Raw genomic sequence first — 11,060 nt, 5'->3', positions numbered from 1 at the left:
TCCTGAACTTGACGTAGATACGACATGAAGCAGATAAAATTTAGAAAGAGTTTCAATCAAAGCAACCATAGCAGGTTAATACCATTATTAATCATATATCTTCAATGGGAGGCTTGAAGCTCAAAGATTTATTTAGTCCTTTGTGTAACATGGTCCTGCATTATCTCAAGATAGGACTTTCTAAGATAGGTAGCCTGCTCACAGCGATAACAAGAATTAAATTTTTACCAAACTACTATTACGGTTGAGTATTGCACAGTCATCAGAAGGAATGTAAATCTTCCACACAATAATATAACCTTCGTGGTTTCACCCAGCATTACTGTATTCCTTTGGCATGAGTGTTTATAGTTACTCTCTTATACTTAAAGTGTCAGCCACCTCATTGGCCTTTCCTGTTAATAATAGTTCCTTACAATCAATGTCTTGCGAACCACTTTCAACTAAATTTTCTACCCCATTTCTAATCACTGCTTATGTCAAGATAATTTCCTTAAGCTTCTGGTGCGAGAAAAAAATCACCATTTTTCCATAAGTTATTGCCTTAGTATTTTAAATGTGAACATTATCACGGCTAACCTTTCGATCATATTTAGGACGTCTCTTATCTTGGGTCCTTCTTGCTTTAAACAATTTCGACCTTCATTGGTTCGATCTATACTTTCTCGTGGTTTAACACGTGCCTCACCTGGCATCATTATTATTATGTCATATTTTCTTTACCCAAAATTTCTATTTGGAAAAATTAAATATTACCTTTCTTCTTGTAAAATCTCCAATTCGTACTGTCAAGACACATAATGTCCCTATTTAGGGTGAAATGCTACCCTTCATGCATCCCTATAAGGTTCATCTCAAGTTATCGATGTTTTATCCTTAATTCCATTTTTAAAAGGTACTTACATTCTTCCATTGATAAATCAAGTCATATCACTAATAAAGGTATCTTATTTAATCATTCCCACCTCAATAGTCTATACCTAGTTTTATGGTAACATCCTTCTTCAAACTGAGGTTAATCCATATGGCCTCCGAAAGATAACAACGGTTATCCGCTTTTCTTGCCTGATTTGATAATGGTAGCAAGGATGTTCTGGGAGATGGTGGATGTGTTCATCATGAATTTCTTATTACTAAATCCTCATTTTCTTATGTTATTTATCTCAACAGTCATCTTAACATTGGGATATCTTTTATACCCGATGTCTCTCCTTTGGGTATCAAGTCACATGCGTTATATAAACATCACATCCTTGAAGGTCAACTTCCTTAATTCAATAATCTAAATTCTTGCTTCCTTGTCTTCTCAGTTCATCTGTGTCTCATTATTAATCCATCGATCTGTCTCAATATTTCATCGAATTTTCCCTACAAAAAGGGGATAAAATTCATATTTGCTTATGCCTTCATACCTCAACTTTACCTCATGGTCAATCACCATCATCTTGATGATTATATACTTCTCTAGATTTATTGCTAAGATTTCTTAGGATTTTCACATACCTACCTCCCTTACCATTCCTCAAACTCTTTTTTCTTTATATTCCTTTCCCATTCAGTCTTTTTGTTTTAATTCCTATTAAAATAATTTCATGAACCAACATAGCATAATTATTGATTTCAAACATCCCGTCATTTTGAATTCGTGTCCTCCAAAATGAACCTTGACAACTTTCGCAAACTTAGATTCATAATTCATCATACTCGTCCGCCTTTGCTCTGGCTCTTAAACTTCTTATCTTTATATCTTTCTTGGCCTCCCACAATGGTTGGCCTCTCCCTTAGGAAGGTAAGTGGAAAAACGGTCTTTTGCGCCTCATCAATCATTTAGAATCTTAAATAATTCCTCTATTCCCTTTAGCCAGACTCTTACCATGACTAGGACAGCTGTACCTTGGAACTCCGAGAGCTTAAGCGATTTAATGGTCCTGAAAGAATTTTCCATTGCATTGTTTCCTCAGGGTGGTGGTCGGGGATAACCGTCTAAGTTCTGTTTAGGTAGGTCCATGAATTTCCTCATAGGAGTACTGTCCTGGTTCTCCCTTTATTGCTCGACTTCTATTTCCTTAGTATGAAATGTTTCATCCTTTTCCCTTTACATGGGGTCATCCTGCACGTTATAATCCTCATTCCCACTTTATTATGTTCTATGTTCCTTCCATCTTAATTATGACCTTTCTGATTATCAAACTCAGGGTTTGCCCTTAATCATATTTCTCATGGTGGCATAATGCTTTGGAAAAATTTTGAAAAACTTTTTATATTGAGTCTTACCAAACTGGCTTAAGCTTTTCCTTGTACAGTCATTACCTGGTCGGAATGAATTTCTCATTTTTTATATATTTCCTGACACTCTTAAGTGTTAATGATGTAGATAACATTACGAATAAACTTGCGATCCTATCACAAAAGAACTGATATGAATTGAAAGGAACAAATATATACATAACCATTGGTTGAACAGTACAACAATTAAACACATGAAAGAGAATTACATCATATGATCTATCCCAAAAGTACTACTGCAGATAATCATCTAGTCAATCAAGACTAATCATTTATAACTGGGCTAATCCTCCAAAAATGGTGCTGAATGAAAACCATGGTCTGATCGCTTTGAATCTGCACACTACATTAGATCAAAGAATGCGGGCATGAATAACATTCCTAACCTGCTCCATCAAAGAGGTGATGAGGTTTAGAATAGTCTCAAGTATAGCTGGATCAACCTGACCCTCAAGATGGCCTCTAGATGTAATTCGAGTGATATCCTCAATCATATCCATGCTATAAACTAAACCTGCCAGAAGAACCTCACCCTCACTCCTCGGTGCAGTAAGTCAATCCAACAACTCGCATCTAACATTACGGGCCTTTGAAAGGCTGCCCAACGACATATGATAATTAGCGACAAAAAGAGCCTGAACGGTTGCATCCAACTGTCCATGAGTTGCAGGTGGTGCAGACCCGGGAGATTCAACTGGATAACCAAGCACAGTTTCATGTGACAATGGTGCAGGAGATAAAGGTGGAATCTCCTAAGTAGGTGCCGAGCTCTTTACAGGGGAGGGAACAGAAATTGGTGGAACCTCACGGATGTCTACAGGAGCCTCCTGGAGAGGGTCCGATAGTCGCGCTGACTACGGTCATTAATTCCTCAGCGGTCGTCTCTTCATTCTCGTCAGGATCCTCCAGCGGGATCCTTCTCAACAATAATCTCTTCTGAAATAACATCCTCAATCGCTACATTCTCAAGATGAACAACATTTGATCTCTCATTAGGGTACTCCAGCGGATCCACAATCTGATCTCCAGCATATAATAAAACACCATCGTGTTGTTGCTCATGAACCTCAAGGTTCAAAGTCCCGCTACCCTACACGATAATGAACTATCACTACGCCATAAGTGGGCTATTGTAATGCCTAAATGGTGTTACAATAGGCCCAAAAAATGTTACATTAGGTCTATTGTAACACCAAGGGGCGTTACGTATACGAGCATTACAATAGACACCCTAATGTAACACTTCACTGATCTATTGTAATAGAGAAGAAAACGTTACAATAGGCAACTATTGTAACACTAAAAGACCAAATGTAACGCAAAATGAGTGATACAATAGCTTGATCAAGATTATATAGGTGGGATCCACCCGCGGGCCCATATAACATATCGTAACACTGTATTTTATCTATTGAAACATCAATTTTTTGTAATTAAGCAATACTAGCATTTGTAATGTAATACTATTTTTAAAAATACAATACGGTAGGATAGACAAATGTAAGGATTAATTTTAAATATTTTGAAATACATGTTATTTTAAGTTTTCACAATACACATAACATGAACTTGTTAATAATGAATTCATTTCAGTGTCTTATAGTTTATAAGTTTAAACTAGAAGTCCAAAGAAACACATTCACTAACATGAGAAGATGATCTCTGCATTCGCTATCTTTAAGCGAAACAACTGATTTGTGAAGCTTAATAGACCAGGGATGTGGCGCTAACATGAGAAGATGATCTCTGCATTTTCATAACCCTTGGTACATTTCTTCTTTCAATCGATGGTCTTCGTTCATAATTGTATGCAGGATGTTGCTTTGGCGTGCTATATGACCTGACCTTGGCCTTTGAAGATTGTGTATTTTCCATGTAGTTTGGGTTCATCGGTTCAAATGATTTAGTAGAGAAAACCATTTCTCCCTCATGTTCACAGTAGTCCCTGAACATCAACTTCAAATATGCTAGTGCAAGGACCACACCAGGATTATTTTGAAGGTTGTACCAAGAAATTGTATGAGCACTCAATACCCCTCTGTTATTTCTGGTTAAAATCGAGAGTGACACCATGAATATTTTCTGTCCCCTAACATAAATCATTTACAGTAATTAGATGAATTTAGATAATAAAGTTTTATTAATGTACGGTAAAATTGATACTAATTAGTTCAAAGAGATTATTTTGAAATGCTAGCAATCAATTAGTAAATCATAGTTCTTTCTAGCATGGATAAAGAAACATAAGAGAAAATAAGATAATGATAGTACCATCTTTACGCGTTCATCAATAATCCAGTATAGATTATATTGTATTTGATTTTAATAATTATTTTTAATTATAATAATTCTCAACAGACTACTACTCTGGAAGATCAACTTTGGCTGGGCTTATATTCTACAGCTAAAATATTTTGCATGTATTAAAAATATAATCTCTAGTTAAATTTATAAACAGAGGTACATGACTGAATGCATGTCTCTTTGTACATGACTAGCATAACCAACCAAGTTTGATGGAAATTACCTCAAGAATATCGGTGATTTCTCGAACACTTTCAGGCTATAAAAACAAACTGTACAAGTAACTAATAATAACATGGTTTTATTGTCCACATTTATTCCTAAACCCAACATATTACCTGCTGGCTCATTCTTTACATTTCCTTCATTAACTGAATATATCTTTATTTTTTTCATGATCTGTATGCAAAGGAACCATATGAATAAATCATAAGAAAGTTCAATGAACTACTTACTGCATTGCTGAACTCTAGACGGTAATAACTCAAGTGAGATGACATCAATGTAGTAACTGAGTTGCAAGTGAGATGAATCAGAGTTTAATATTAAGTATCCTAGACGGTACCGTACCTGGATCTGGACATCACCCCCTTTTGCAATGTTCCTGATTATTCCAAGTACAGGTTTGAGAACCAAAGATGAAGAAAAACTGAAAAACAAATAAAATAATGAGGTCAAACCTAGAATGGTAGTTTTAGAAGGGCTCAATCAAGAATCGAAGGTTTTCCCGTTACCGAAGTAGCTCATGAAGTCGTTGACAGACACCTGCTTCAATTACAGCTTGAATTTTGTCATAAGAATCATCAGAAAGATATATGATATTGCCCAACATGCATATGTGAGGACCTCCACATAATCAGAATACATAAGGCGCAAGAGGTCAGGAAGTGCTCGCCTAATCTGTAAAGATAATCCCAAAAACTTGGTGTTCGGCGGGATTAAAAAGAGTTCTATCAATAAAATAGGAAATAGTTACAAGGAAGACCTCAAAACAACCTTGCCAAAGGGAGGCTCTCAGTTGCCACGGCAGAAATTCAGCAATGTCCACGACATAAATTCAGCATTGTCTTCACTCTAACTCGAAACAATGACATGAAAAGTTCTTATAGATCTATATCAAGTTGATGGTGCGACCTACTATTCGAAAATTCACAGTGTCATGTGATTTAACAAATTATGCTAGCTCAATTCCTATTTTTTTCTTTTGTTGAGCCATTTTCTATCTATTCTACATATTGTGTATTATAAGGCGGTGGTTTGCATCTCTTACCTATACACACGTCATTAATCTGATCATATATTAAAAAGGTAGAAGAACTTGTGTAAATGTTCACGGTATTTTTTTATTTTCTTAAATGGGGTAAATTCATACAACAAAATGCAATACAATTATAACAACTAATGCTGCACGTATATAACAGTAAAATAGAGTCTAAAATGCTGCTTAAATGGTGCAACATCAACCTGAACAATGGCACTCTTGACCGAAGTCTATGTTCTGACCAACTCATTATTGGATGCATTATAGAGAACATCCAGAATCCTAGTCTTGCGTGTGACAGCCTCAAGATATACCACTTGTCATTTCCGCCTCGAACACGCACTATCCTGACAGTCTTGTTGCTGGATAACTTGGTGTTTGCTCGCTATCTTCCCAACTCATACCTAACATAAAAAACCAACCTTTCATTCAACCATCAAATCTACAGAACTGATACCACCGTCATGCTCTTACTGTTGGACAAACTTTATATTTTAGACTAAGTTGTGAATCATTTTGAGACTCTATATGAGTGAGACACATTATGTGTTAGTGGTGTGTATTTATTGGAACGTATTCTTCTCTTCGAGGGGATTCCAACGCATATTAACACGCTCAAAATGAGTAAAAGGTGAATGAGAACTGATGTTCCAAAGTTTTACCTTTTACTATGAAAAGTGGTTTTGTACCACATCGAGAGTAGCACAAACCTATTCCTTAGTTTTTCTTATAAATACCATGTACCACATCGAAAAGAAAAACAAGTACTTTCAAGCCTCTCTTTATAAATAGAGTCTTAGGGCACCAGTTTTATTAAGTCAAGAAAATAAGAGTCATCTCTTTCATTCTTGGTCTCTTTAGTCTTAAATTTTTTCAATATTCCGGTGATAGTTCTCGGGCTCAGTTCAAGTTCGTTGAGAGTATATTCGATCTATCGATTATACTAGTATATTGTTTTATCCTGGAAAGCAGGTCGCTAAACACGGATGGTGCGGGGCGAAACTGCTTTAAGGAGACAGTTTTCTGGACTCGAGATTAAATCCAATCTCTGTTTGTTTTCTCAAACCCTTCTCCTAATTTAATTGTTAATTCTTATATGCTTATGTGATTTAAGAATTAGCAATGTTCTTATGAATTAGTTATATATTCAATATATATATAATAATGTCTTTATCGTACAAGATTGATAACAATCTTAAAGCAGTTTACTTCAATTTTCATACTTTCTTGTGAGTAGACGCAAAAGTCAATTTGATTGTTTAAATTGGATTTATTTATGGGTATATGATTGGCCATTATTTGCCTCATTAATTAAAGTAAATTTAGTGCGTTAATTTCTTTGATCACTTGTTGCCATGTGCTTGAAATTAATATAAATTTGATTTTAAGTGGTGCTTTGTTTAAGCATAACAGGTAGAGGCAAAAGTAAGCACAAAGTTGTTGGATAATTGGTTTTTATAAGGCTATTGATGCTTTAATGGTTATTGATTTATGATCAACTTATATTCAAGTGGACATATTTGGTGACATCTATCTCGGGTTGATCATTATAAATTGGTAGATTAAACCCAAATTTATAATTCGTCCATGTTTTCGCTATTAATGGATAGCTTATTATGTTTTGTTAACATGGTGATTAATTTTTTAATTCTGAATTAATTTTGGAATTATTAGTACACTGATACAAGAATCGTATATGCTATAGTTTACATGCGTGTTTGCAAGTTCATAACATGATATTGCTATGCAATTAAATGATATGGCTACATAAATGTGACCCTTCATGATGGAACTTGATTATTTGGTGATTAATTTTTAAATCATTATTGAGTGATGATAAGGCATCAATTATTATTGTTTAATCTTTAATAATGGAGTTATATCACAAACTTGTAATACTGGATAGAATGCAGTAACATGTTTGTTGTTAAATAATGTGACGAGGTGGGCAGCTGAAGTGAACCAGATTTACAATTGCTCAGGATTCTCCACATTAAAAAACCTAATGGGCCTGGAGTACAGGTTATGGGTCGGCACATAAATTATAATTTTCTGGTTGGATTTTTCCTCCAGTTAAATAGTAATTTCACGTGTTGGTGTCGGTCTGCTGCGGCAGTGACACACGAGCCTATTATAGTGATCCATATGATACTTAATACGGCGAATATTGGATCTCAGTAGTTATGCTGAACTTCGGAGAGAATCCGAAAAGTTGTTAACCCTAACGCATCAGTTGATCAAGGATCACTGAATGTGGGGTTATTGAAGATTTATGTTCTTCCTTGGGCCATTTATGGTTGTACCAGTAGGTGAGCCAGAAAAGTAGGTTCGTGTGAACCATGTAAATATTTTAGAGAAATTCGGTAATTGAATTTTTAATGATAAGAACCACGGGAAGTTCTTTAAACATGATATTAAAATCTTATAGGTTTTAATGAATGACGTAAAACCTGCTCAGATGAGAGGTAGTGACACGATACGTGTTTACTGTCTGGTTTGATAGTAAAACATTTACCACTCGTACTCGTAGTCGAGTCAATATTGAAGCTAAATAGAGAGATGTGTGCTCTATAAACTCAAGGGTAAATCCAACTTAATATAGATAATTAAGATGGTAGTGAATAAATTTGATGATGAATAATCACCGGGCAAATTCTGTTTGTAACGTGAATATTCATGAGTTCGTTGCACCTTACTCGCATTAAATAAATGGAGTAGATGCAGGCTTGAGTTGCGCTCTGAGAGAGATGCAAAACGATTGTGATCAGCTCAGACTATCACTGAATTTGAGGATATTAGTTACGAAGGGCTAATCGTTCCTTAAACATGATACCACAGAAGGAAATAATTAAATTTCCTATTAGTTTTGGAATATTTTCTGACATTCTGTAAAATATTAAAATTGTGGGGGTATCTAAAATAGAAAATTATTGAATTTTATATGAATAGTGGAATGTAATGAAACATTCTTGAAAATAATTGAAATGTGGGGTATCTCGAAACATGATACCAATACCTCTGTTGGTAGCATGAGATCCAAAATCAATTGAGATATTTTGGATGGATACATAGACAATGGTTGAGTCTAATAATATCCGATATATGAATCTAATTTTTGAGATTCGTAAGAATACTATTACAGAGTTTAGGAATGCTTATGCGATAAGCTAGTAGATCCTAGTAGATCTGTAATTAAAAGTCATCTAAATGAACTTACGACTTATTGGATGAATGTGAGGATGAACCTGCAGAGAGCAAAAGACTTGGATAATTGCTAGTCCCGAATGTCTTGATAATTTGCTTGAAGGTGAACTCGTAAATTTAATAGAAGCAATGCGCTTCTCGTATAATTTCTTGATAAGTGAATATATCAAGAGAAAATTTGACTATTACTGAGAGTCAATAAATCAAGATTTTCTAGCACGTGTACTAGAAAATGGATTGTGCATGTTCTCTCTATGTCCTTTGTGGGGGAAAGGATGTTAAGAAATAGAGAGAGTGGTTCTGTTTGACAGAATCTTGTTTAAAAAAATATATAGATCTTCTTACGAGATAGAAGCATTAGGACCCAAATGAATTTTTAAATTGGGAAAATATATCTGGGTCTGAAGGAAGTATAAGGTCAGACTGATACAAAAAATATTACAGTCGAAAGTGATGACCTTATATAATTTATGAAATATTCTCGAGTTTTGAGAATAAGGTTCATTAAGATGATACTAAAATTATCGTATTGTGAAATTTAAAAGTGCATCAATGAACATTGAGATGGTCTTTCTAAATAGATATTTGGAGAAATATCTATTTACGTGAACCCGAGGGTTGCTCTAGATAAATCAAGAGTAGAAAATCTGTATTTTCGGTGATCATGTTGAGTGAAACAACATTGACACGAAATAATGGCATATTAAATTTGATATTGCTATGATAAGCAATGGCTTCAAATAAATGACATGGTTGCCATTTTGAGGACGCTCAAAATTGGTTGCTATGTGAATAAGGATTGCCAGTTTAAGGACGATTAAACTCGATAATGATGCAAACTGAAATTGCTGGTTTTTGGGATGCTAAAAGCTGGTAATATCAATAACAAGTGAAGCCTTAAGTAATAACTAGTAAAGTTATTTCATAAATGTGAAATATGTCAATATGAGATGTCAAACTGATTCAAAATCAGAGAATTGACAAGTGTGCATGTGTTATTTACACATGATATGCAAGTCATAATTGATTGCATGTGAGTGATCTGATCATTACGAGAAGTAATGACAAGAGGATCATCTCTGAAAATCTTGATGAGATTGAAAAGTTTTAATTTGAAGATTACAATCTTCGTGACTTTAAAAGTTTTAGATGATACATGTCACATGTTGGTGATGTGAATTTTGAAGAGATCAACGAAGCTAAAGTTGTCATAACTGGAATGCATTTATATTTATCCAAGCGTAGATGAACAAGGATCTCTCAAGAAGGATTGCAAGTCTGTTGTACTTTTTAAAATTGTACAAAATTAGACATAGGCTACACAGTTGGTAAACTGGGTAGATGCACGAGTACAATGGAAATTGGTCACTTGGAAGTGATTGCAATGAGATTTAAGGTGTATGATATGTGCTCGTGAGCTTGGACTGCAATACGAAAGATATCTAATTGTACTATATGAATATAGTATGTAAATTAGATATTTGACTTTAAGAACTTAAAAGTCATTCGAGAATACATTTCACACTTAGCAGTCGTGTCATGGAAATCCTAAACTTAGCTCGATTCATGATGAAATACGAGTCTGGTGCATAAAATAAATGCAGTTAAAAGGCTGAGTAGCCACTTTGTAAGGATATTCCTAAATGACAAGGAAAACGTGTCTTCAATATGCATATATCGTGTGATCAATATGCAAATTGGGAGATCACATTATTGTGTATGAAATGGTATGTCTCACATCTATGATGAGGACATAATACCATTAAACAACTATTCTCAACGAGAATTATCATGATTGACTATGTAAAGTCAAATGATAATGTTTGGATCCACTAACCAGATGGTTAAACTGAGCGAATCTGTTTAAGACAAGAGAATCTAGTTAGACCGAGAGATAGTTGTCAAATCATCGAGAGGAATGAGCCTTGCCTATTGCTTAACGGCGTCATGGTGGACACCCAACCTTGCTGACTGGAGATCCCAAAAACTTGGTTCAATGGGACAA

At 34.8% G+C, this 11,060-nt stretch overlaps 1 long non-coding RNA gene across 2 annotated transcripts; it reads right to left on the bottom strand.

Moving 5' to 3' along the window:
- Window positions 1–3,830: 3,830 nt before the first annotated feature.
- LOC141698540 (uncharacterized) lies at window positions 3,831–5,793 on the bottom strand. 2 transcript variants are annotated; one of them, XR_012565148.1, is made up of 4 exons: window positions 5,587–5,793; window positions 5,325–5,490; window positions 5,161–5,239; window positions 3,831–4,375 (listed from the first exon to the last, which is right to left on the bottom strand). It is a non-coding gene; the product is annotated as an uncharacterized LOC141698540 (long non-coding RNA). The 2 variants fall into 2 exon arrangements; XR_012565147.1 differs by having other exon boundaries at window positions 5,325–5,793.
- Between the last annotated feature and the right edge of the window lie 5,267 nt (window positions 5,794–11,060).

This window comes from Apium graveolens, chromosome 11 (assembly GCF_009905375.1).
Source record: "Apium graveolens cultivar Ventura chromosome 11, ASM990537v1, whole genome shotgun sequence".
NCBI classification, from domain to species: Eukaryota; Viridiplantae; Streptophyta; class Magnoliopsida; order Apiales; family Apiaceae; genus Apium; species Apium graveolens.
Note: the sequence above shows the minus strand (reverse complement) of the source record. Positions and strands in the feature narration are given on the sequence as shown.